This window comes from Pseudophryne corroboree, chromosome 1, assembly GCF_028390025.1.
Source record: "Pseudophryne corroboree isolate aPseCor3 chromosome 1, aPseCor3.hap2, whole genome shotgun sequence".
NCBI classification, from domain to species: Eukaryota; Metazoa; Chordata; class Amphibia; order Anura; family Myobatrachidae; genus Pseudophryne; species Pseudophryne corroboree.
The window spans coordinates 111414115-111441689 of NC_086444.1; positions in this window are offsets into that span (position 1 = coordinate 111414115).

Sequence of the window (27575 nt, forward strand, 5' to 3'; positions counted from 1 at the left end):
GCAAGGTCGGTTGACGACGTGAGACGGCCGACAAACTATTAGTACCGGTCCAGGCGTCTCAGAAACACCGTCAGGGGCGTTAAAAACGCCCATTTACCTCAGTCGGTCGACACAGACACAGACACGGACACTGAATCCAGTGTCGACGGTGAATAAACAAACGTATTTCTCATTAGGGCCACACGTTAAGGGCAATGAAGGAGGTGTTGCATATTTCTGATACTACAAGTACCACAAAAAAGGGTATTATGTGGGAGTGAAAAAACTACCTGTAGTTTTTCCTGAATCAGATAAAATAAAATGAAGTGTGTGATGATGCGTGGGGTTACCCCGATAGCAAATATTGGCGTTATACCCTTTCCCGCCAGAAATTAGGGCGCGTTGGGAAACACCCCTTAGGGTGATAAGGCGCTCACACGCTTATCAAGTGGCGTTACCGTCTCCAGATACGGCCGCCCTCAAGGAGCCAGCTGATAGGAAGCTGGAAAGATATCCTAAAAAGTATATACACACATACGGTGGTTATACTGCGACCAGCGATCGCCATCAGCCTGGAGATGCAGTGCTGGGTTGGCTTGGTCGGATTCCCTGACTGAAAATATTTTATTCATATAGAGCATTTAATAGGATGCATTCTATATATATGTACGTGAGATGCACAGAGGGATATTTGCTCTCTGGCATCAAGATAAGTACGTTGTCCATATCACCCAGAAGATGTCATGGACACGACAGTGGTCAGGTGATACAGATCCCATACGGCACATGGAAGTATTGCCGTATAAAGGGAAGGAGTTAGTTGGGGTCGGTCCATCGGACCTGGGGACCACGGCAACAGCTGGGAAATCCAACCTTTTTACCCCAAGTTACATCTCAGCTGAAAAAGACACCGTCTTTTCAGCCTCAATCCTTCCTTTCCCATGAGGGCATGCAGGCAAAAGGCCAGTCATATCTGCCCAGACATAGAGGTAAGGGAAGTAGACTGCAGCAGGCAGCCCCTTCCCAGGAAAAGAAGCCATCCACCGCGTCTGCCAAGTCCTCAGCATGACGCTGGGGCCATGCAAGCGGACTCAAGGTGGGGGGGTAGTCTCAAGAGTCTCAGCGCGCAGTGGGATCACTCGCAGGTTGACCCCTAGATAGTACAAGTATTATCCCAGGGGTACAGATTGGAGAGTCGAGACATCTTCTCCTCGCAGGTTTCTGAAGTCTGCTTTACCAACGGCTCCCTCCGACAGGGAGGCAGCATTGGAAACAATTCACAAGCTGTATATCCAGCAGGTGATAATCAAAGTACCCCTCCTACAACAAGGAAAAGGGTATTATTTTTCCACACTATATTGTGGTACTGACGCCAGACGGCTTGGTGAGACATAGTCTAAACTGAAATCTTTGAACACTTACATAAAAGGTTCAAATCGAGATGGAGTCACTCAGAGCAGTGATAGCGAACCGGAAAAAAGGGGACTATATGGTGTCCCTGGACATCAAGGATTACCTCCATGTCCAAATTTGCCCTTCTCAACAAGGGTACCTCTGGTTCGTGGTACAGAACTGTCAATATCAGTTTCAGACGATGCCGTTTGAATTATCCACGGCACCCCGGGCCTTTTACCAAGGTAATGGCCGAAAAGATGTTTCTTCAAAGAAAAAAGGCATCTAAATTATCCCTTACTTGGACGATATCCTGAAAAGGGCAAGTTCCAGAGAACAGTTGGAGGTCGGAAGAGCACTATCTAAAGTAGTTCTACGACAGCACGACTGGATTCTAAATATTCCAAGAATCGCAGCTGTTTTCCGACGATACGTCTGCTGTTCCTAGGAATGATTCTGGGCATAGTCCAGAAAAAGGTGTTCCTCCGGGAGGAAAAAGCCAAGGAGTTATTCGACCTAGTCAGAAACCTCCTAAAACCAGGCCAAGTATCAGTGCATCAATGCACAGGAGTCCTGGGAAAAATGGTGGCTTCTTACGAAGCGATTCCATTCGGCAGATCTCAGGGGATTTGCTGGACGAATGGTCCGGATCGCATTTTCAGATGCATCAGCGGATAATCCTGTCTCCAAGGACAAGGGTGTCTCTTCTGTGGGGGCTGCAGAGTGCTCATCTTTTAGAGGGCAGCACACTCAGCATTCAGGACTGTGTTCTGGGGACCACGGATACCAGCCTGAGAGGCTGGGGAGTAGTCACACAGGGAAAAAATTTCCAAGGAAGTGTGGTCAAGTCTGGAGACTTCTCTCCACATGAATATACTGGAGCTAAGGGCAATTTACAATGCTCTGAGCCTAGGAAGACTCCTGCTTCAAAGTCAACCGGTGCTGATCCAGTAGGACATCATCATGGCGGTCGCCCACGTTATCAGACGGGGCGACACAAGAAGCAGGAGGGCAATGACAGCAAGGATTCTTCGCTGGGCGGAAAATCATGTGATAACACTGTCAGCAGTGTTCATTCCGGGAGTGGGCAACTGGGAAGATTTCCTCAGCATAAATGAATTCCACCCGGAAAAGTGGAAACTTAATCTGGAAGTTTCCACATGATTGTAAACCGTTGGGAAAGACCAAAGGTGGTTATGATGGCGTCCCACCTGAAGCGCCAGGTCAAGAGACACTCAGGCAATAGCTGGGACGCTCTGGTAACACCGTCGGTGTACCAGTCGGTGTATGTGTTCCATCCTCTCCTTTTCATACCCAATGTATTGAAAATGATAGGAAGGAGAGGAGTAAGCACTATACTCGTGGCTCCGGTTTGGCCAAGAAGGATTTGGTTCCCGGAACTTCAAGAGATACTAAGAAGGGTCTTGATTCGGCAAGAACCGTGTCTGTTCCGGGACTTACCGCAGCTGCGTTGACGCCAAGGCGGGTGAACGCCGGATCCTAAGGGAAAGAGGCATTCCGGAAGAGGTCATCCCTACCCTGGTCAGAGCCAGGAAGGAGGTGACCGCACAACATTATCACCACTTAGGTGAAAATATGTGCCAGGGTGTGAGTCCAGGAAGGCTCCACGGAAGAATTTCAACTAGGTTAATTTCTACATTTCCTGCAAACAGGAGTGTCTATGGGTCTCAAATTGGGTCCATTAAGGTTCAAATTTCGGCCTGTTGATTTTCTTCCAGAAAGAAATTGGCTTCAGTTCCTGAAGTCCAGAAATTGTTAAGGGAGTACTGCATATACAGCCCCTTTGATGTCTCCAGTGGCACTGGGCGATCTCAACGTAGTTTTGGGATTCCTAAAAAATCACATTGGTTTAAACAACTCAAATCTGTGGATTTGATATATCTCACATGGAAAATGACCATGCTGTTGGTCCTGGCCTCGGCCAGGCGAGTGTCAGAATTGGCGGCTTTATCTCACAAAGCCATATCTGATTGTCCATTCGGACAGAGCAAAGCTGCGGACTCGTCCCCAGTTTCTCCTTAAGGTGGTTTCACCTGAACCAGCTTATTGTGGTACCTGCGGCTACTAGGGACTTGGAGGACTCCAAGTTGCTGGATGTTATCAGGGCCCTGAAAATATAGTTTCCAGGTTGGCTGGAGTCAGGAAATCTGACTTGCTGTTTATCCTGTATGCACCCAACAATGCTGGGTGCTTCTGCTTCTAAGCAGTCGATTGCTCGTGGGATTGGTAGCACAATTCAACTTGCACATTCTGTGGCAGGCCTGCCACAGTCTAAATCTGTTAAGGCCCATTCCACAAGGAAGGTGGGCTCATCTTGGGCGGCTGCCCGAGGGGTCTCGGCATTACAACTTTGCCGAGCAGCTACGTGGTCGGGGGAGAACACGTTTGTAAAATTCTACAAATTTGATACCCTGGCAAAAGAGGACCTGGAGTTCTCTCATTCGGTGATGCAGAGTCATCCGCACTCTCCCGCCCGTTTGGGAGCTTTGGTATAATCCCCATGGTCCTTTCAGGAACCCCAGCATCCACAAGGACGATAGAGAAAATAAGAATTTACTTACCGATAATTCTATTTCTCGGAGTCCGTAGTGGATGCTGGGCGCCCATCCCAAGTGCGGATTATCTGCAATACTTGTACATAGTTATTGCTAACTAAATCGGGTTATTGTTGTTGTGAGCCATCTTTTCAGAGGCTCCGCTGTTATCATACTGTTAACTGGGTTCAGATCACAGGTTGTACAGTGTGATTGGTGTGGCTGGTATGAGTCTTACCCGGGATTCAAAATTCCTCCCTTATTGTGTACGCTCGTCCGGGCACAGTACCTAACTGGAGTCTGGAGGAGGGTCATAGGGGGAGGAGCCAGTGCACACCACCTGATCGGAAAGCTTTACTTTTTGTGCCCTGTCTCCTGCGGAGCCGCTATTCCCCATGGTCCTTTCAGGAACCCCAGCATCCACTACGGACTCCGAGAAATAGAATTATCGGTAAGTAAATTCTTATTTTCACCTAGTAGCAGCAATTAGTTCAAAAGTTTACTTAATGGTACTGTAAGCGTAAGTCTCAATTCTTCCGATAATCTTACATATATACCATTTGAAAAAAAATCAAGATCTATGGCGCCAATTAATAAATTACTCAGGTGCAATTAATGGGCCTCATTCCGAGTTGATCGCACGCTGCCGATTTTCGCAGCGCTGTGATCAGGTTACTACTGCGCATGCGTATGCACTGCAATGCGCACGCGCATCGTACGTATACAAACAGCATTGTTGCTGGGCAATGCTTCTAGCGACGATTCCATTCGCACAGCCATTCGCAAGGATATTGACAGAAAGAGGGCATTTATGGGTGTCGACTGACCATTTTCTGGGAGTGGTAGGGAAAACGCAGGCGTGTCCAGGCGTTTGCAGGGCGGGTGTCTGACGTCAATTCCGGAACCGGACAGGCTGAAGTGATCGCAAGGGCTGAGTACGTTTAGACCTACTCAGAAACTGCAAAAAACGTTTTTGTCCCGATCGGCTGCACATGCGATCGCACACTTGCAAAGCGAAAATACACTCCCCCGTGGGCGGCGACTATGCGTTTGCACGGCTGCAAAAAGTAGCTAGCAAGCGTTCAACTCGGAATGAGGGCCAATGGCCCTCATTCCGAGTTGATCGCACCAAGCAACTTTATGAGGAATTGCAGCGTGCGATCCGGTTGGAATGAGGGCCATTATCTCTATTAACTATCTTTGGCTGCCGAATGCTATTTATGCAGCCTTAGGACTCACGGGCCCCGATTCAGACCTGATCGATGTTGTGCGAATTTGCAAAGCGGGCGATTATCGATCGACTGTGCATGCGTACTGATTGTAGGCCAAACTGCGAAAAAATCCAGAGCCTTTTTTGATGCAGGATGATTGACAGGAAGCCAGCGTTTGGGGGTGGTAATTGGCTATTTTCTGGGAGTGTCAGGAAAAATGCAGGTGTGGCCAAGCGTTTTCAGGGCGGGTGTGTGACGTCAGCTCCGGCCCCGATCAGCCTGATTCTATCGCACTGTAGGCATAGGTCCTGGGCTACGCACAGACTGCACACACTGGAAAAAACATTAGATGGTGAGCGAGTTGCGAACGGATTTGCAGATGACCGGCGTTTGCAGAGATTTTCGCAAGACGTACGCAGAGTATTCACTCTGTCTGGGCTGCGACTATCTGATCGCAAACCTCTGCAAATTCGCAGAGAAGGGATCAGGCCTGAATTACCCCCACTATCCGTGTTAACTGAAGATTGGCTTTGTAATAGAGATTTTACTTCTGAATACAGATACAGTACATTGGGGTAAATTTACTAAGGTGGGAATTATTTTTAGAACTAGATTCTATATATTATCTTCTAGCAGCAGATAAATGTTAAGTAGAATGTGATTGGTTGCTATGGGCAACATCACCAGTTCTAAGAAAAATTCCCACCTTAGTAAATTTAGCACTCTGTAATCAGTAGCAATTATGATTGGAAGCAAAATGTTCCATTGAACTACAATCTTATGGAGCTGTGAATTTACTATTTTATATCCACTGACAGATAGGAGGATCCTTTCTGCTTTCATAGTGGTTCCTAATGATAGATTATATTTTTTATTGAACAGTCATAAAGACTTTGCAAAGGGGTCTACTGTATGTACTAAGCCTTGGAGAGTGATAAAGTAGAGAGAGACAAAGTACCAGCCAATCAGCTCCTACCTGCCATGTTACGAGCAGTGTTTGAAAAATAAGTTAGGAACGTGTTGGTTGGTAGTTTACCTCTCTCCACTATATCACTCTTTAGTGAATTTACCCTATTGTGTCTGATTCAGAGGTGGGTGCTGACCAGGGCTGCTTGGTATCTTGCGTACTGTTACCAGCTCTACAGTATGCGATAGCACCATTTTGCATTCAGGCAGGACGATGCATGCACTGTAATGGCTTCCAGAATATTTTGTGCATACGCAGAAACAAATAATCGTTCAACTGTGCAAACATCGACACTGCATGCAGATAGCAGCCCCTCCGGCTCATTGCGCAATGGTAATGTGGGACTTTGTGCTTCCTTGAAACTTGACCATTAACTTACTGAAGTTTAAGTTTGTGAGTTCAAGTAACCTAGGGGTAGATGTAGTATGCCTTGTAGAGAGAAAGTACCAGCCAATCAGCTCCTAACTGTCACTTTACAGGCTGTGTTTGAAAAATGACAGGAGCTGATTGGTTGTTACTTTATCTCTCTCCACCTTATCTTTCTCCAAGAGTTAGTATGTCCCACCGCAAATTTATTAACATGCACGGTAATGCACTGAATCATTTTGCTATTATTATTGGGCTTATAGAAATAACAAAGCGTACTATGGAAAATCTCTGTGTCTCAGTGACGTACACTCTCTCCATGCATTCCGCATGCTCCTAGGTACAGTCATCTACGTGAATGATGATTTCAGGTTTTGACATAGGGCCTAATTCAGACCTGGTCGCAGGCAGGCTATTTTTTGCCCATGCTGCGACTAGGTAATCGCCACCCACAGGGGAAGGGGTTAGGGCTGTGCAGGGCTGCAAACGCTTGTGCAGAGAGCTGCACAAACAAAAGTTTGTGCAGTCTCTGCACAGTTCAGGACTTACTCACCCGCTGCGTTGAAACAGGATGGAGCTGATGTCAGGATCCCTCCTTGGAAACAGGCGGGAACGCCTCCTGCGCTCGCATGGATACTCCCTGAAAACGGTCAGTTGACGCCCACGAACGGCCTCTTCCCTTTCAATCTTCTAGCGATCGCCGGTGCGATCGCTTTCTTCGTTAGATTCATCGCTCCCTGACGACGGCTGTCGCCAGGGACCGACGCTCCTGCACATTGCGACCCATGCACTTCAGACCTGATCGCACCGCTGCGAAAAATGGCAGCGTGCGATCAGTTCTGAATGACCCCCACAGGGCCTAATTCAGACCTGATCGTAGCAGCAAATTTGTTGGCAGATAGGCAAAACCATGTGCACTGCAGCGGGAGGGAGGTGGAGGGGGGGGTGGGAGGCAGATATAACATGTGCAGAGAGAGTGAGATTTGGGTGGGTTATATTGTTTCTGTGCAGGGTAAATACTGGCTGCTTTATTTTTACACTGCAATTTAGATTTCAGTTTGAACACACCACACCCAAATCTAACTCTCTCTGCACATGTTATATCTGTCCCCCCCCCCCCCCCCCCCCCATGCAGTGCACATGGTGTTGCCCAACTGCTAACAAATTTGCTGTATATTCTTACTGTTCCCTTATATATTGCTTATTTGTGAAGCGACTTCTGGCTTGTCCTTAATGTGTTTGCAGCCTGCCTTGACCATTGACCCTTTGCTTGTTTACTGTCCACCCTCCTGCTCAAGAATGTTGTTCCTTCTTGCCTACAGAGGGTTTTTTTATTTCTAGTGACTAACATTCTTTTTGCATTCTATGGACTATCAGGGGTCACATGAGCATGTTTAGATTATGGGCCCAAATATTCTGACAGTTTCTCATTTTGCAGGTGATGTGTCCTGATTTGCTGGTGTTGGGAGGTATTCCTGCATAAACAATATCATTCACCTACAAAATGATGTGTGCATTCCCCCAACATGACGCGGCCACTCTCCTGTCTCAGTTTAGATATCTCCGAATGTTGGGAAGTATGTTATCCCAATGAATCAACACTTCTGTTCCATGTCGAAATGTCAGTTTGCAGAACACACAGATTTTTTTAGAGATATATTGCACAGGCATCATTATGGGAGTGTGGGCCGCACCCGGGTGTCACCCTCGGAGGGGCTCCAATCATTAAGGATGAGCTAGTACTGCAGCCAAAGTCTCCGGGGACAGCTCAGCATCTTAAGGAATGCTGGGCACGCCCCCGGAGTGTTGAAAACAGAGGTGTACTGTGAGGCCACACCCTTTTCAGATATGCCGTGCCTCTTTTCAGATGAGCATGCCTTCGGCACATAGGGGGTGCTGTGTTTTGAGCACAGAGTGTGTCACTGCAACTGGTGACATCTATGATATATTTTACTTTGTCACTCTTCTGGGGGGGCTTAAGAAACATAAAGAAACCATCCTGCATTTTTCCTTTATCTCATGTACAGGTACACATTGACACACCCTCTCACACTCACACACACCCGCTCTGTCACATTTGCACATGAGTGCACAGCAATAGATGAATCTGGATGTTAGAGCCGCATGTGGCGGATGTGTGAGAATATGCAAATGCTGTAGCTACCTGGAAATGGATTGAAATACCCGCAGACAGCCTCGCAAATCTCAGCATCTGTGTACAAACTGTTACAACTGAAGATTCTTCTTCCCACACTGGACAGACTTGCAGAGGATCTTCTGGGAAGTGACCTGTGTACACCCAGGGTTCAGACTTGTAGAACTTCTGCCTATAACAGCCGCTTTTTCCATAAGACGGAACATGTCTACCGGTACTGGTATGCCGCCAGGACTTACGCCGCTGGTGGTAGTACGAGCTCAACCCGGAGTGACCTGGATCAATGCCGTTAATGAGACGACACAAAGAGATAAGACAAAAGATAAATGCGAGAAAACACTGAGAGACTTAAGCTAAAGAAATACCATGAACAAATTAGAGGGGACGATATGTTAAAGTTAGAAGTGCAGAGGACTATAGACAAACATATAACTTAAAGCTATGAAGAGAACCAAAATACAAATTAGAGGGATTAACACAGAAACAAGAAGGGGACAAAATATGAAAGGTTCACAACTCAGGCTACCAAATTGGAAGCTGTGATTCACCGGAACTGGACACAGAATGCTGCAGGAAAACCACTATACAAAGGACAGAAGGATCTCCCAAGAACTGAAACACAGAGAGACAAGGGTTCCCGCTGCAACCCAGAACTATGACCAGCAAGGAGAGAGAGAGAGACATAATAAATAGCAAGCATGGTCCAATAGGCTGCAAGGCACAGTGCCTCCCAAATCTTGCAGCTATCTCACTGCATGCACACCAGAAGCGCAAGCCCTCCCTCCGCAAGCATCCCTGGTTGCTAGGGAGCCAGCAGCAGGGGAGCTACAAGCATCCCCAGTCACCAGGGAAGTGGCCAGGGAGTGGAAGCTCGCGTCTGATTGCTTAGCAATAACCAGATGCTGCAGGAGTCACGGGCCTGCAGCAGCTCGTGACACAAACATGCAGCGGTGATCGCAGTTCCTTCTATAATCGACCATCTAAGTAGCCACAACATGCCTGCATTTTTACCCTCATTACCCATAACCGCTCCCAAACAGTCCCTGGCTGTCAATTTGCAAATATATTCTCACTGCAGTCGACTACACAAAGGTATCACTATCTTGTAGCATGTGCAGTCGGTCGATAATCCCTCAACTGCATAAATATCGGCATTGACTAAATTTCTGAATTGGTATGCGGTCCAAGATCTACAGTGTCTAGTAAAGACAGTCAATAGGTCGACACCAAATGGTCGACATGGTCAAAAGATTGACATGGTCATTAAGACCACCTACGAAAAGTGAACAATGCTTATGGTTGACAGGCACAAAAAGTCGACAGGTTCAAATGGTCGACATGATAATGGTTGACACATGTATGGTCGACATGAGGAGGGTTTACTTTTTCCCCATTTTTTCAACTTTTTCATACTTTTCCATCCATGTGGACTACGATTGGGAATAGTAACCTTGCCCGAAGGGGATGTGATGTACTAATTATGGGTCCACGTGCTGAGACAGCAAAAACAACACCAAATAAATGCAAAAATGTTGTGTCGACCATTTTCCATGTTGACTTTTTCAATCTTTTGTACCTGTCGACCTTTTCCAGTGTTGACCTTTCATAGGTCAACCCAATGACCACTTCGACCTTTTGTCCATGTTGACCTTTTCACTGTTGACTATTTGGTGTCGACCTATTGATTATAGACCTTCTTACTGTAGATCTATTGAACCAAAACCTATGAATCAGACACGAAGCTAACAGCACTAGGCCTGCTGAGCTTACACAAACACTCTAAGGCTGTGTACACTTCAGATCGATGTTCACTCCATGCAACGTCGTTTGTGATGGGGCTCCGACATCCGCAAATGCATACACACTTGCAGATGTCGGCTGCGATGGGGGGGGAGGGGGTCCATGCTGCATTCGACAGCTTGGCTCTCATAAGCCCTCATAAGCAATATCGCAGGTCTAACGTGGGATGCAGGATATGACCTGTAGGCAGGGACGTGCGGTGAGCTAAATGGCTCAGGAGGCACTGGCTAACCCCAGAGCCAGATTTACATGCAATATACTGTATGAGCCAAAGGGTACATCTGGGCATTATACACAGGTGCAGCAGTATAAACTCCTGGAAATTTGGTGAGTTTTGATCAGAGATGTGAGGAAAAGATACACAGGTGAGGCACTGCCTCACATGCCATAGACTTTTTACTCCAGAGTTTGGGCTATAAAAATTATTAGAATAATGCAAAGAAGATATTTCAAACAAATTATCAGTATTTTTCATATATTTTATTCAGTCAAAACTCTGGTTTAAACGTAAGTATGACAGGAAAGGCTCTGCCTCACCCCACCGCACGTCACTGCCTGTAGGAGTGCGCATCGTATCCTGTATCAAGATTAAACACTATACAATATCACAACGAACCGGCCTATATAAGCCGGATCGTATGCAATATTGCATAGTGTGTACACACCCATTGGGATTGCCATCTGCCATCAAAGGCTAGAAACTATTGATGGTTTGCCACCAATAGTTGATAGTTTTGCCATCTATGGGTGAGATCCAATGGTTCTCCACCATTGATGGAAGGGATAGACGTGATGGGGTATTTTCCCAGGTGCAGGAGGCATGGAGTGTACCACCACCTGTGATACGTCACTTAGCAACCCCCCTCTACCCAGAATGGCTCCTTTCCAGCGAAAATGGTAGAAGCTCATATTGTGACTATTCCGAAGACTTGTAAGGACCCCTCTGACTGCAAGAATTATAGGCCTATAGCACTCCTTAACACAGACTTTAAAATGTATGCTAAACTGATAGCTAATAGCCTCAATCCTCTGTTACCATGACTGCTACACCAAGACCAGGTGGTCTTTGTTCTTGAACATCAGGCTCCTGATAATACTCACAGATTTTAGATTTGGCTGAATGAGTAGGGTTTACTAAGTCGCAATTTCTTCTTTCTCTTGATGCTGAAAAAGCATACAGTAGGCTACATTGGGGATATATGTACCAGGTATTATCAAAGTTTGGTCTCCAGTGTGACATTCTCCACTCTATTTCTGCCCTTAGTGCTGGCCATTCAGCTTGAATCTTTATCAATGGTATTCTTTGCTCTTCTTTCCCAATTTCTGATAGTACTAGGCAGGGGTGCCACCTCTCCCCATTAATATTTGTGTAGCCATCGAGCCCCAAATTATCCATTTATCCTCAGTGTTACCTGGGCTTTCAGTCTGTAATATTCCTCATAAACTGTGTCTCTTCGCAGATGATGTATTACTATCTGTAACTAACCCAGAGACCTCATTGACTTCTCTTCACACTATTTTGGATATTTATAAATACTATACAATACTATAAATTAAATGCAACCAAAACTGAGCCTTTTCCTATCAATATCGCCCTTCCGACTTTGTAATATCTGAAGAAATGTTTGACTTTCATCTGGAAGGACTCTTCCTTATCATACCTGGGAATCTACATTCCTTCTAACATTCAAAATGTTCACACTGTTAATTGTGTCCCTTTATTGACTCAGCTGACGTCCTTAGCCACAGTGTGGATGAATCACAAGATCTCCTGGTTAGGCCATGTGGCGACATTTAAGATGATGTTGTTACCAAAATTGATGTATTTATTTCATGGTATTCCCTATGTAATCCCCTGTAAATTATTAAAGTAGATGAGGCGATTTATGCTTTACTATGTGTGGAAATGCAAGGCCCCCAGAATGGATTATACCGTGTGATCTGCTCGAAACCACGGGGGTCTCACCCTTTCCAACCTGACTAGGTACCATGAGGCAACCCTACTCTCCCAACTATATGACTGGTTCTTCCCCCCTCATTCTAAGCCTTGGGTGGACCTAGAACTTGCCCTCCTCCAAGGTTTCTCTCTCCCTGACCTCCTTTGGTTACCCCAGCAACTCTGTCTACAGTTCCAATTATTTGCTACAGCTGCTCTCAATACCTGAAAAGTTTGGATTCTGCAACTACTGGTCCCACTATGTTTCGGACACCCCAGGATAAGTTTAAGTAGATTGTCTAAATCCTCCTCCTTTGGTGCCATATCTTACTGGTATTGTTTATTTTTACCTCCAGACTCGACTGATAAGTCTTCTGTTCAGCTTCAATGGGAGACTGATCTCCAATGTACTTTCACCTTTAAAGAATGGGAATCTATCCATCTGTCTTACTTCTCCTTATCTAAGCGCATTAATCATACCGAAATGCCTGTTAAACTTTTGAACAGATTGTATTTGCCTCCCTCTAAATTACTTAAGATATGTCCTGCGCGGCGCGGTTCTCACTGGCGGTATCAGTACAGGCTGTGACAGCTCATAGATTGGAGCACCCAGCTGAACGAGAGCCCTCATTCCCTCTCCATTTCAGCGGGGGGGGGGGGGCTCACAGGTGGCATCAGAAGAGGCTGCAACGGCAGCAAGCGGCTGACGGAGCGCTCCCACTCGCTCTCCCTTCAGTGGAAGTGGCGGGACTCACAGAGAGAGAGAGACTTGGTTATAATGTTGCTGTTGGGAGGACGGAGCCAGCGGCGGAGAAACGGAGAGTGGAGAGCCACACTCACTCTCCTGCTTCAGTATCCGCCACCTCCAGCGCTGTGTGGGTGATTGGACAGCAGATCCAGCACTGGGTCCACTGTCCAATCACAGGTACCTCGCTGACATGGGGGTGGTGTCCCTGTCAACGAGGCACTTGTTTCACTGCCACTTTTGCTGTCTTTTTAAATGGGCTTTTACAGCCCAGTACTTGGCCCCACCCCCCGCTTTGTCCCCCATCACATTATCTATGGGAGGCACTGCTATCAGTGCCTCCCAAATGTCACAACTGAAGGCTGAGGCTGACCTGGGGAGGCCTCAGTTGTAGGGGCTGGAGTGTAAGTGAACCGGGATGGTTGGATAGGGTTCTTAGACATGCAGAGGATTAGGCACTGAAGCCCGAAGGCGTGACGAAGGCAACGTGATAAAATAAAGTCTGTTTATTAGACACAGTTCTGATACACCTAGGTAGTTCAGGTAATACAACGGTAGATTGTGTAATGCAAACAACAGTACAGTTCCTTTAGCACAGTGGTAGAAAGATACTGTGGCAATATAGAATGAGTTGGTATAAAGTCACTGCAAGACCCGGAGATGTAATGTCCGTTGGCCACAACTAACCACTGTAGAGGGAAACAAGCAGGTACTGACCAGCAGGTTATACTCTGAGAGCTGGAGTCGAGATAGATGCACAGAGGTTAAGAAGAACACAGTAGAACTGCTGGGTATGCCGGATGGAACCGGACCAGCCGGGAAGGTGTAGCAGAACTCACCGATGATGTTAGAGTCTGATGGTGAGTACCGATGGCAATGAGTATCGATGGTGGAACACCAATGAAGCTGGAGATCGATGGTGGGACACCGATGGAGCTGGAGATCAATGGCGGAACACCGTTGGAGCTGGAGATCGATGGCGAAACACCGATGGAGCTGGAGATCAATGGCGGGACACCAATGGAGCTGGAGATCAATGGCGGAACACCGATGGAGCTGGAGAGATACCAGAACACTGCTGGAAGATGGAAGCGGAGCAGAGTCCAACGCTGGAAGCTGAAAGCCGATGTAGGTATCACAGCAGATAACCAAGAAGCAGAGCTGGAACACTGCGGAAGTCAGGCTGCACCGCAAGCTGGTAACCAGTGCGGGTCTCCAAGTGGAGCTGAATCACAGGAGTTGAACACAGGAGCTGGAATACCTGGAGACTTGAACTGTAGATTCCACAGACAGGAGAGACATGTGTACAAGGATTGACAACCAAAGCACTGACTATTAGGCAGCCTTGATGCAGGATCTTTATACCAGCTGGGAAGCAGGTATTGGCTGGGTAATCAAATCAGGCAGAGTCCAGAGTGCAGCTGCTGGGTGATGAGGCAGAATCCAGAGTGCAGCTGATAGGCTGTAAAGCAAATTGTGATTAATCCAAACATGGCTGCGCCCGTGTTTGAATCTGGAGGGAAAGTCTGTTTGAACTTTGGCTTGTGAGAGACTGAGGCCATGTTACACAGCGTGCTGCACGCAGACAGCGCAGGTGGAATCCAGGCTTGGAGCGCTGGGCCAGTCTCAGGAGACACTTGGAAGGTAAGAAATGGTGATGAATTACCCGGATCGTGACACCAAAATCATTTAAGCACAGAAAATTATTAGAATTAAATAAAGAAGATACTTATGACACAGAATATGTGTCATAAGTATCTTCTTTGTATTATTTTAATAATTAATCACAGGGGAGCCTTCCCTGACTGCACGTCCCTGGTCCTACGACATCCAAACTTTGCTGGCATCTTTGCCATTCCAACGGTTCTGTATTCCATGTTTTCTGGGACCTGACCAATTTTAGGCCCTTTTTGGATGGAAGTGTTTGCCCTCATACAGGATGTTTTAGGCCTTACCCTGACCTCAGACCCCTCTTTAGCTCTTTTACATTGGTATGCCACCAGCAGGCCCGCCTTCAGGGGAGTACTGCGGGCACAGTTGTCCCGGGCCCGGTCTTTCTAACAGAGAGGGGAAGGCCCCGGGCTGCTTATACTGCTGCCCGTTGCCGTCCATTACCCCATCCATACACCTCCCCTGCTCTCGTCCGCCCAGCGCCTGCAGGCGTTATAAAAAATGTCACCTGGCCACCAGTGTTCCTAAAACTGCCGGTTATGTTCTTGGTCACATTTTAATATCTGACATCGGCATCCCTACTGCCTACAATCCTGACGGGAGCACTCAACTAAACTAACCCTAAACCCTCCCCCCCCCGCCCTCGCTGCCTAACCCTAAACCCTAAAACTTCAGACTGCTGCCCCTCTCCAAACCTTATACCAGTACCCACTTTCCAGCCACTCAGGTGAAAGTGTGGAGGAAGCATCTTAGAAGTTCATAGAAGTTCAGCAGTTGCCGTATGCATTAAGTTTAAAGAGAATGCATCTTACAGAGTTATCCTTTTTGTGATAGGGAGACTCAGGGCTGCCCTCCCAGATCCTGGCACCTCTAACCCTCCCCCCGCAGCCAAACCGTTGCCCCTTCGCAGGCTAAACCTAACCCTCCCCCCCCTCCCGCAGCCTAACCCTATCCCTCCCTGGCATACTTATGTTCAGGACTCTGGCATCGGTATTCTTACCACCAGGATCCCGTACGTCGGGATGCCCACTACAAACCCCTTCACGCCACCCTCTTCTCCCATTATGAAGTTGCTCCCATGGCACATATATGTCACAGAAGGTAAGGGTGTCCCGTCTGTTCATTCTGCAACACGGAGCACCTCTCCTCCCTTCCAATTTATATGAACCTCCAATTGTGGATTCTGATGATTTATATAGTCTGTATTTCCTAGTTTATTATTTGCGTGATGTCTGTAGATGACCTGTCTCCCTTACTCCCCTTGTGTTATTTTTTCCCCCTTGTGGTTGTTCCTCACTCATTTTTTGTATCCCCATAATTTTACTTTATGATTTTACTGCATATATTCAATAAACAATAACATTGTTAATAAAAAAAACAATGTTTGCGATGTAATAGTCTAATTTAGTCATGGTGACACATGCTGTAGTAAAGCTTAAAATGCTAAGGTTTGTTTGCTACACGTTATGGTAGTTTGTGTAAGGGATGTGTGAGCTGAGAGTTTACACAACACATTACGTTATTACGCACACTGCACAAAACTGATTAGCACATCTATAGTAGATTAGGGTTTAAGAGGGGTAAAAGAATATTCTTTACAATAACTGTCAGGTTCCTATCAAATACTCCTGGACCGTTGTCTCATTCAGGCAACCAGGATAGAAGTGGGAACTACAGCAGGATTAATATTGGCCTGGAAGCAATGCAGTACATGACTGGAATACTTTCCTTTTATAGAGATTGCTAATGTCTCTGTACAGAACAATCAAACTGGGCTGAACTTTCCAACATTATCCTAAGCAGGAGTGCTAGCAGCATATCGCAGGAGCTAGCACTCAGCTAGGCCTGGGTGTCACGCTGCCTATACCTGCATTGCTGGAAATTATAAGTAACATATACACAACCCATAAACACTGCTCCCTGATTATAACTGGGATACGTAAGATTACAATATAACTATTTGCATGACCTGATTAATGTATATTGTGCCTAATTTAGAATGAAACATTTGTAAAAGTACAACTCCTTCCAGTAGCATGCGGAGGGCCGCCCGCATGCCAGTCCTCAAACACCTCCCATCCCCACTAAAATGCCAGAACAGCAAACCGCTTGCATCTCAGGATAGCCTAAAGCAGCTAGGTTGTGAAGGCAGTCACCAGGCCGCCATGTTTTTGGTCGCAGTGCCTGGGTGTGACATCACACAGCCGCCATGGCCCACCCCGCAAACAGTCCGAACACGCCTCTGTTGTCTAAGATTTGGAACACAGGGGGTTATTCAGACCCGATCACGGTTGTGCGAATTTGCAAGCCAGGCGATTATCGGTCGTAGTACGCATGCATGAGGCCAAACAGCTAAAAAAATCCAGCGACTCCGTTTTCCAGTAGTGTCAGGAAAAACGCAGGCATGGCCAAGCGTTTTCAGGGAGGGTGTGTGACGTCAGCTCCGGCCCCGATCAGCCTGATTCTATCGCACTGTAGGAGTAGGTCCTGGGCTACGCACAGACTGCACAGACTGGAAAAATCATTCGATGGTGAGTGAGTTGCAGATGGATTTGCAGCTGACTGGCGAAAGCCAAGATTTTTGCAAGGTGTACGCAGACTTGCACGAGGCGGGCTTTCACTCTGTCTGGGCGGCAGCTATTCACAGAGGAGCGATCAGGTCTGAATAACCCCCACAGCTTGGAACACAGCCCCATTTCCACCACTGCGCCAATCCGGATTATCCCCAGATCGGCGCCGTTCACACTGCACACGGGTACAAAAGATGTCATCTCATTTTGCCAGAAGAGCGGCCTTCCCCAATCCTGTAAACGGGTCGCAGGTTGGACGACCTTGGTTACCTGTTTAAACTGCAGCTCGCTCTGGACCTTCCCGGGTAATTCCATGCTAAATTCCCGGGATGTATTCCCGGATACTAGGGGTCATTCCGAGTTGTTCGCTCGTTGCCGATTTTCTCAACGGAGCGATTAAGGCAAAAATGCGCATGCGCATGGTACGCAGTGCGCATGCTGTAAGTATTTTAGCACAAAACTTAGTAGATTTACTCACGTCCGAACGAAGAATTTTCATCGTGATCGGAGTGATTGACAGGAAGTGGGTGTTTCTGGGCGGAAACTGACCGTTTTCTGGGAGTGTGCGGAAAAACGCAGGCGTGTCAGGGAAAAACGCGGGAGTGTCTGGAGAAATGGGGGAGTGGCTGGCCGAACGCAGGGCGTGTTTGTGACGTCAAACCAGGAACGAAACGGCCTGAGCTGATCGCAATCTGTGAGTAGGTCTGGAGCTACTGAGAAACTGCTAAGAATTTTCTATTCGCAATCCTGCTAATCTTTCATTCGCTATTCTGCTAAGCGAAGATACACTCCCAGAGGGCGGCGGCCTAGCGTGTGCAATGCTGCTAAAATCTGCTAGCGAGCGAACAACTCGGAATGTCCCCCACTGTGCAATAACCTGGGATTTTCAGGTCAGTGGACAAAGGGGTATCAGATAGAGCAAGTAACTGTGCACCATATTGCAGGTGGGTGAAAATTTAAAATGAGCAGAGGTTAGATTTGAGAGGGGGCATGTCCAAATTGAAATCTAAATTGCAGTGTAAAAATAAAGCCGTCTATGTAATGCCGCACATGCACAGTAGCACACAAGGTTAGAGGTCACATCTTCGGCAGTCTGGGGTCCTAGTGCCTGGACAGAGAGACAGCACAGAACGTTTTCTCCTAACATCATTTACCTTAATGGTGATGCATTTTTCTTCAACATTTTATTTCCCTGCAGACTGATATTCATATTTAGATGTAACATTCTCAGCGATGGAAGAGTGAGAGGAGTCCGAGAGTTCTGCATTGAAGTGAGAGGAGAGTCTGGTATGAGGGGCCGTTCAAGTCAAAATTACAGCTTTCTGGATATAACGTATAGCTAATTTTTGCTTTACGTTATATCCAGAAAGCTGTAATTTTGACTTGAACGGCCCCTCATAGTCTGGCTCACAGGGGAGATTGCGTGAGATGGCTTCTGAGCTCCAGAAGGGAGTCAAAATGGGATGAATTGTCCTAGAGCTCCAAGGTAGATGGATGGATAGATCAAAGCTGGGAAGTAGAGAATGAGATAAGGGAAGTTCACAAAACCAAAGTAGAGAACTAGAGAAGTATTAACTGTATGAATGCAGCGTAGGTGCCAAGTGCGAATGAAAGACTGAGCTGAGTGCGTCTACATTTATTCCAGTGTGGAGGTTATTGCTGAGAGAAGTACTGGGGAAATATAGGACTCTACTTATCATTGGTAGAAGCAGGCACTGCCAGCCCTGGACATAGGTCATATGCCTAGAGTGCCACTGCTCCAGGGGGCACCCAGCAGAGCTGACCCCATATCACCCAGCTCACAGTGATGGGACCTCTAAGCAGTGGTGCTACATTACTTTTAGCAGTGTCACAATGCAGGCGAACGCAATGACTGCAGCGCTGCTGCTGGGTGAGTATGAGTATCAATGAGTATCAATTTGTGGCACGTTCATGTGAGTTGGGGGTAGTCAATTATATTATATTAATTTCTGGGCGTAGTTCCTTTTTATTTATAGTTTAGTTATAGTTCTGTGTCTTGTGTATTTATCTTCATTTCAATGAGCATCAGCTAAAAAGCCACTGTGCTATGTGAGGCAGCACCATTCACACACCTATACCTCTTTTCCATCTATGAGCACGGGTCGCAGGTGGGAGCCTGACACGGGTGCTACCCGACTGCGGCCCTGCTCAGCCCCCTTTCCCTTGCACATTGCCGGGTTGGTGACGCTGCTAGTGACGCGCAAGGGGCGGCGCTGGGAGATCACATGATCTCCCTGCGCCGCCTTTCCATACAGTGTAAACGGGAGCCGTGTCGCATTGACATGGCTTCCGTTTACACTACAACCCTACCCGGATCATTCCTATGTCCTATCCAGGTATTTACCCGGGTAGGATTCACAGGTCACTTGATCTGGGTTTTTGCAGGGGGACCCTTTTCCACTTGCAAAAAACACGGGTAAATGGGCGCCCCCGTGCATTTACCAGTGTTTTTTAAGCTAGTGGAAAAGGGGTACTAGTTATGGCCCTGATCAGGCCTGTTATATACTAAAAATCCTAGAGCACAGCAGGCAATTACTAGTGATGTGCACCGGACATTTTTCGGGTTTTGTGTTTTGGTTTTGGATTCGGTTCCGCGGCCGTGTTTTGGATTCGGACGCATTTTGGCAAAACCTCCCTGAAATTTTTTTGTCAGATTCGGGTGTGTTTTGGATTAGGGTGGGGTTTTTTTCAAAAATCCCTCAAAAACAGCTTAAATCATAGAATTTGGGGGTAATTTTGATCCCATAGTATTATTAACCTCAATAACCATAATTTCCACTCATTTCCAGTCTATTCTGAACACCTCACACCTCACAATATTATTTTTAGTCCTAAAATTTGCACCGAGGTTGTTGGATGACTAAGCTAAGCGACCCAAGTGGTCGGCACAAACACCTGGCCCATCTAGGAGTGGCACTGCAGTGTCAGACAGGATGGCACTTAAAAAAATAGTCCCCAAACAGCACATGATGCAAAGAAAAAAGAGGTGGACCAAGGTCGCTGGATGGCTAAGCTAAGCGACCCAAGTGGCCGACACAAACACCTGGCCCATCTAGGAGTGGCACTGCAGTGTCAGACAGGATGGCACTTAAAAAAATTGTCCCGAAACAGCACATGATGCAAAGAAAAAAAGAGGTGCATCAAGGTCGCTGGATGGCTAAGCTAAGCGACCCAAGTGGCCGACACAAACACCTGGCCCATCTAGGAGTGGCACTGCAGTGTCAGGCAGGATGGCACTTAAAAAAATAGTCCCCAAACAGCACATGATGCAGAGATAGATATATATATATATATATATATATATATATATATATACATATATACCAAACTCCTTCAGCCGGCACTCCATGGAAAATGAGAATAACCTGCCAGGGTGCACTCATAGGGCCTGCCAGCCCCCTCAATACTCTCCAAATGACAGAGGCACTCCCGGACTGAGTACTTAGTGAAAAATCATTGGTGGTTTATTCAACGTTTCGGGGTACTGCCCCCCGTCATCAGGACACACACACAATACAAAGTGCATAACAAACAGTGCTTAAATACATTAACTTACAGGTCCCCAGGTCACGTAGGCTGCTTTCCGTCGCGTGTCCCGGCGTCCGTTTGCCCACTTCCGGTCCCGACATTGACGTCACGCCGGAAGTGACGTCCACCGGCCCACATCAACGGAGCTACCTTGGTTGCCATAGCAATGCGACAACAAGCGTCACATCGCTATGTAACCTAAGGAAAACAAACAGCATGATTGCATCTCCAACATTACAATACACTTACATAATTATTAGTGAGAAAACAATTAATAAACAGAACTACAGAAAAAATAATGAATAATACCTGACTCTCTGTGCATACATGGCACGAGGCCCTTTATCGCCATCATGTGGTGACTACAAATCTTTTTGTAATGTGCTAAGTGCATAATATATATATTATATATATACATAGAAACATAGAATTTGACGGCAGATAAGAACCACTTGGCCCATCTAGTCTGCCCTTTTTTTTATCCTTAAGGATAGTAATTTTTCCTTAAATTTCCTCTGAACCTCCCCCCCTCCAGTCTCAGTGTTTGTCCACTCCTCGAGTTCTAATATTTCTCTTCCTTTGAAGAATGTTTTCCTCCTGAACTTTGTTAAGTAAGACCCTTGATATATTTGAAAGTTTCTCTCATGTCCCCCCTTTCTCTTCTCTCCTCCAAACTATACATGTTAAGATCTTTTAGCCTTTCCGGGTACGTTTTGTGATGTAGGCCATGCACCATTTTAGTTGCCCTTCTTTGTACACTCTCTAATGTATTTATATCCTTCTGGAGATATGGTCTCCAGAACTGGACACAGTATTCCAGATGGGGCCGCACCAATGACCTATACAGTGGCATTATCACTTCTTTTTTCCTACTACTGATTCCTCTCCCTATGCAACCAAGCATCTGACTTGCCTTTCTCATTGCTTTGTTGCATTGCTTTCCTGCCTTCAAGTCACTTGAAATAGTGACTCCTAAATCTCTTTCCTCCTCAGTAGTTTCCATTATAGTACCCTTGATACTATATTTAGCCTTTGCCTAAGTGCATGATTTTGCATTTTTTAGCATTAAACTGTAGTTGCCACGTTCTTGACAATTTCTCAAGCCTACCTAGGTCATCAATCATTTGTTTTACCCCTCCCGGAGTGTCTACCCTGTTGCATATCTTTGTATCATCTGCAAAAAGGCATACCTTCCCTTTAATACCATCTGCAATGTCACCAACAAAGATATTAAAGAGAACTTGACCAAGTACAGATCCCTGGGGTACTCCACTGGTAACATTTCCCTCCATAGATTGCACTCCATTAACTACAACTGTCTGTTTCCTATCCTGAAACCAGGTTCTTATCCATTTAACTGTTTTATAATCCACCCCCACGCTTTCAAGTTTATTTAGCAGTCTGCGATGTGGGACAGTGTCAAATGCCTTACTAAAGTCTAGATATGCTACATCTACAGCTCCCCCATTGTCTATTATTTTCGTCACAGAGTCAAAAAAGTCAATAAGATTTGTTTGGCATGATCTCCCACCAGTAAATCCATGCTGTTTTGGATCCTGTAAGTGGTTTGATTTAAGATATTACATAACTCTTTCTTTTAATAGTTTTTCCATTACTTTCCCCACTACTGATGTAAGGCTTACTGGTCTGTAGTTACTTGCTTCTTCCTTGCTTCCACTTTTGTGCAGTGGAACTACATTTGTTCTTTTCCAGTCCTCTGGAATAGCACCTGTATTTAGTGACTGGTTAAATAATTCTGTTAATGGTGTAACCAGCACATCTTTTAGCTCTTTGAGTATCCTTGGGTGTATCCCATCTGGTCCCATTGATTTATCCACTTTTAGTTGTGAAAGTTCTGTTAGGACCTTCTCCTCTGTAAATGTACTTTCATCTACCTTATTTTTATGAATGTCCTTGCAACTTAACTGTGGCCCCATCCCTTCTTCTGTAGTAAATACTGAGCAAAAATAATTATTTAGGTGATCTGCTATTGCCTTGTCACCCTCCACCAAATGCTCACTCTCTGTCTTAAGTATTATTATTCCTCCATTTGATTTTCTCCTTTCACTTATATACTTAAAAAAAGTTTTGCCCCCTTTATCTACTGACTGGGCCATTTTTTCCTCAGCTTCTGCCTTTGCACGTCTGATCACTTTCTTAGCATCCTTCCGTCTGTCAAGATACACCTCTTTGTCGTTATTATTTTGAGTCTGTTTGTATTTCCTAAAAGCCAGCTTTTTTGCTTTCACACTAGTTGATACTTCTTTTGTGAACCACACTGGCTTCCTTTTCCTGGTGCTTTTCCTAACCCTTGTGATACAAAGATCAGTTGCACTTAGTATTGCACTTTTCAGTTTTTCCCACCTCTCCTGCACTCCTTCCAAGTTCCACCAGTCCGCCAATGAATCACTTAAACATCTCCCCATTTTTGCAAAATCAGCATTTCTAAAATCCAACACCTTTGGTTTTGTGTGACAGGAGTTGGATCCTGTCTTTATACTAAACCATACTGCTTGATGATCACTGGATCCCAGGTGCTCACCCACATATATGTCAGATATCCTATCACCATTTGTAAGAATTAAATCTAATATTGAATCTTTGCGAGTGGGCTCCGTCACCAATTGCTTGAGAGATGCTCCCTGTAAGGAATGTAGAAATTTGCCACTTGTTGCTGAACTTGCAAAAGACCCCTCCCAATTTACATCAGGTAAATTAAAGTCTCCCATGATTATGACTTCTCCCTTTAAAGCCATTTTAGTGATGTCCAACAATAGGTTCCTGTCCAAATCCTGACCCTGGCCTGGTGGTCTATAGATCACCCCAATGCGAATAACATCCTTCTCCCCGGTTTCTATGGTGACCCAAAGGGCCTCAGTTTTGTCTTCAATATTTTTTATTAAAGTAGCATTTATGCTTTTTTTCACATACATTGCTACCCCTCCTCCTATTCTTCCTATTCTATCCTTCCTAAATAAATTGTATCGTGGTATAGCTATGTCCCAGTCATGATTTTCATTGCACCATGACTCTGTAATTGCCACAAAATCCAGGTTATCCCTTGTCATTATCGCAATTAGCTCTGGAATTTTGTCTCCTAAGCTCCTAGCATTTGCACACATAGCTTTAAGATTTTTGTCTGTGCATTTGTTATTAGTAGCCATGTCCAGACTGTACAAAATAAATGACAAGTTTAAAGTTGAAATTACCTGTTTGGGGATGTTGCTCAGTGTTTGATATATATATATATATATATATATATTATTATTATTATTATTTTTTTACTAATCAGGAATCACACTGTGTCCTTTACACCATGATATATACTGGTGGTCAGCAAAATTCTGCACTGTCCTCCTACTATATACTGCACACAACTACAATACAGCACAGATATGGATAGTATACTTGACGACACAGAGGTAGAGCAATGGACTACTGTACCGTACTGCTATATATATATATACTGGTGGTCAGCAAAATGCTGCACTGTCCTCCTACTATATACTGGGCACAACTACAATGCAGCACAGATATGGATAGTGGTGGTCATTCCGAGTTGTTCGCTCGGTAATTTTCTTCGCATTGCAGCGATTTTCCGCTATTTGCGCATGCGCAATGTTCGCACTGCGACTGCGCCAAGTAAATTTGCTATGAAGATTGGTATTTTACTCACGGCATTACAAGGTTTTTTCTTCGTTCTGGAGATCGGAGTGTGATTGACAGGAAATGGGTGTTTCTGGGCGGAAACTGGACGTTTTATGGGAGTGTTTGAAAAAACGCTGCAGTTTCTGGGAAAAACGCGGGAGTGTCTGGGCGAACGCTGGGTGTGTTTGTGACGTCAAACCAGGAACGACAAGCACTGAACTGATCGCACTGGAAGAGTAAGTCTCGAGCTACTCAGAAACTGCACAGAGAAGTCTTTTCGCAATATTGCGAATCTTTCGTTCGCAATTTTGATAAGCTAAGATTCACTCCCAGTAGGCGGCGGCTTAGCGTGTGCAAAGCTGCTAAAAGCAGCTTGCGAGCGAACAACTTGGAATGACCACCAGTATTCTTGACGACACAGAGGTAGAGCAATGGACTACTGTACCTTACTGCTATATATATACTGGTGGTCAGCAAAATTCTGCACTGTCCTCCAACTATATACTGCGCACAACTACAATGCAGCACAGATATGGATAGTATACTTGATGACACAGAGGTAGAGCAATGGACTACTGTACCGTACTGCTATATATATACTGGTGATCAGCAAAAATTCTGCACTGTCCCCCTACTATATACTGCGCACAACTACAATACAGCACAGATATGGATAGTATACTTGATGACACAGAGGTGAGCAATGGACTACTGTACCGTACTAATGAATAAAGAAATCTTTCTAAGGCGCTGCAAAATGGAGCAGCAGAAGACGGTACAAATAGGTCACCAACCTAAAAAAACAATATGTAACAGAAAAATACAGTCTCACTTTCTGCGCTCCAAATGTCCCCTTGTTTTAAACGATCCTCACAGTGATGTCATGATATGCATGAAAAAAAAGAGAGAAACAAAACACAATAGTGTAATCCTGTATGGACACTACAGTTCTTTCCACTGTGTAAAGGGGAAACTAGGTGATGGAGATGGTCCCAGAAAAGAGATACGACATCCACCTTCTTATGGGGTCACCCAAAAGTGATGCCGTTAAGATACGGTAATGAATCCTTATGTGTTTGCTTACTTGAAAAAGTGAGATAGAAAGCACATAAAGGTTTCTTTTCCGTAGATAGATTTAATTCCCCTATGACGGACATTAAAACTGACCAATCCTATTCCACTTCTGTACTGAATCATTTACATGTTTAGCGCCAAACGATTCCTATGAAAAATGTTTGTCCCATCTCCATGGTTACGCGTCCGGACAACGTCCGGTACACGTAACCCTGTAGTCCAATGCGTAACTCCACAACGCGCCACCGCCCCCAATCTACCAGGCTACGTATACACTCCCGGAGCGACCTCCGCTCACGTGACAATGAGACCCCGAGCGTCGCCTCCCAATGCACACCGCCCCACGTGTCCACTCACCAATGGGTATTGCGGGCTTGTTTCCGCCCCTGGTCTCCTTGGTTACGCGTCCACTCTGGGACGACATCCGCTCACGTGACCAAAAAGTCACGTGTACCGCTTCCTAATATGTCCCGCCCGCGGCATCCAATCACCATGGTTACGCTGGCCGTCTGGGCTGTGTAAACCACATGCAATGTGACCCGGCTCACGATATGTCATGATTAGACTCCATGAGATCGTGCCACCTAAACCTGTAAATTATTAAAATGTATTATAAAAACAAATTCAGGTAAAATTACCCACTAATCTTATAGTGACATTTAGACTATTCCATAGCCCTTTTCCAAAATGGCTGAAACCAATAGGAGACCATAATATCGGGTGCAGTGAGATTACCCACCGCCCATACAGTATATAGGAGAACCAGCGGAACATGAACTATTCAGGTGTCTTAATAAGCAAGACACATGAATAACATTATTTCCTCCCACTCCATACGTCACCTTCTATTAAATAAAGTAATCTATTAACTGAAAATGGAGTCATCTATATTACATATGAATAACAAAGCATTAATAGATGAGCTACAAGCAGGTGAAACCCTAACAAAATGGACCTACCACGATTTACAGAAACCACCTGATTTCAAAATCGTGGTTTAGACCATGAGGTTTAAGGCTGTTAAATTCATATATATTCCTCATTTCGGCCTTCGCTAACCTATGATCTCTATCCCTTGTTCTCCAATTGTTTTGTATCCATTTGATTGCACAAAAACTTTTCAGACCCTTAACCGATTTTTCATGTTTTTCTTTGAAGTGTAAAGAAAAGGGATGATTAACATTGCCATTGATAATGTTGCGGACATGTTCAGCCCATCGAATTTTGACCTGTCGTTTAGTTTTACCTATATACAATAGATTTCATTTACATATTATGCCATAAATGACATAATCTGTATGACAGGTAATGAACTCGTCTATTTTGATGGTCTTTTTTTCCCAGCCAAAATTAGTAACTTTAGACTCACTGCTGGGACAGGCTTTACAAAGTTTACAATCTCCACAACGATAAAACCCCTTGTTTCTAGGAAGAACCCTCTTTCCATCCATCGGTAATGCGCTAGATATCAAACTGTTTTTAATATTTGGTGCCCTCCTGTATGTAAATTTGTTTTTGTTTTTTGTCACATACACTGTTTAATCTTGATAAAGACGCCGCAGAGCGCCGAAACGCGTTGATACAGTGTAATATTGATGTCCTGACCGGTTCATCCATTGAGGGGAGCATATGACAAATTGTTGTGATATCCGGATCATTTCATGTCAGTCGATTCTATCTCTGTTCCCCAAATTGGTATGGCCGGTTGTCTATTTGTGTTTTATTTGTGAATTTTAAATAAAAAGGGTTTCCTTTGCCCTAATTGGCTTCCCTTCTTTGATTGCATACCCACCATATGAGTGATATCCATACTCATTATATGGGCGAAAGAGAAAATAATATCTACGGAAAAGAAACCTTTATGTGCTTTCTATCTCACTTTTTCAAGTAAGCATACACGTAAGGATTCATTACCGTATCTTCACGGCATCACTTTTGGGTGACCCCATAAGAAGGT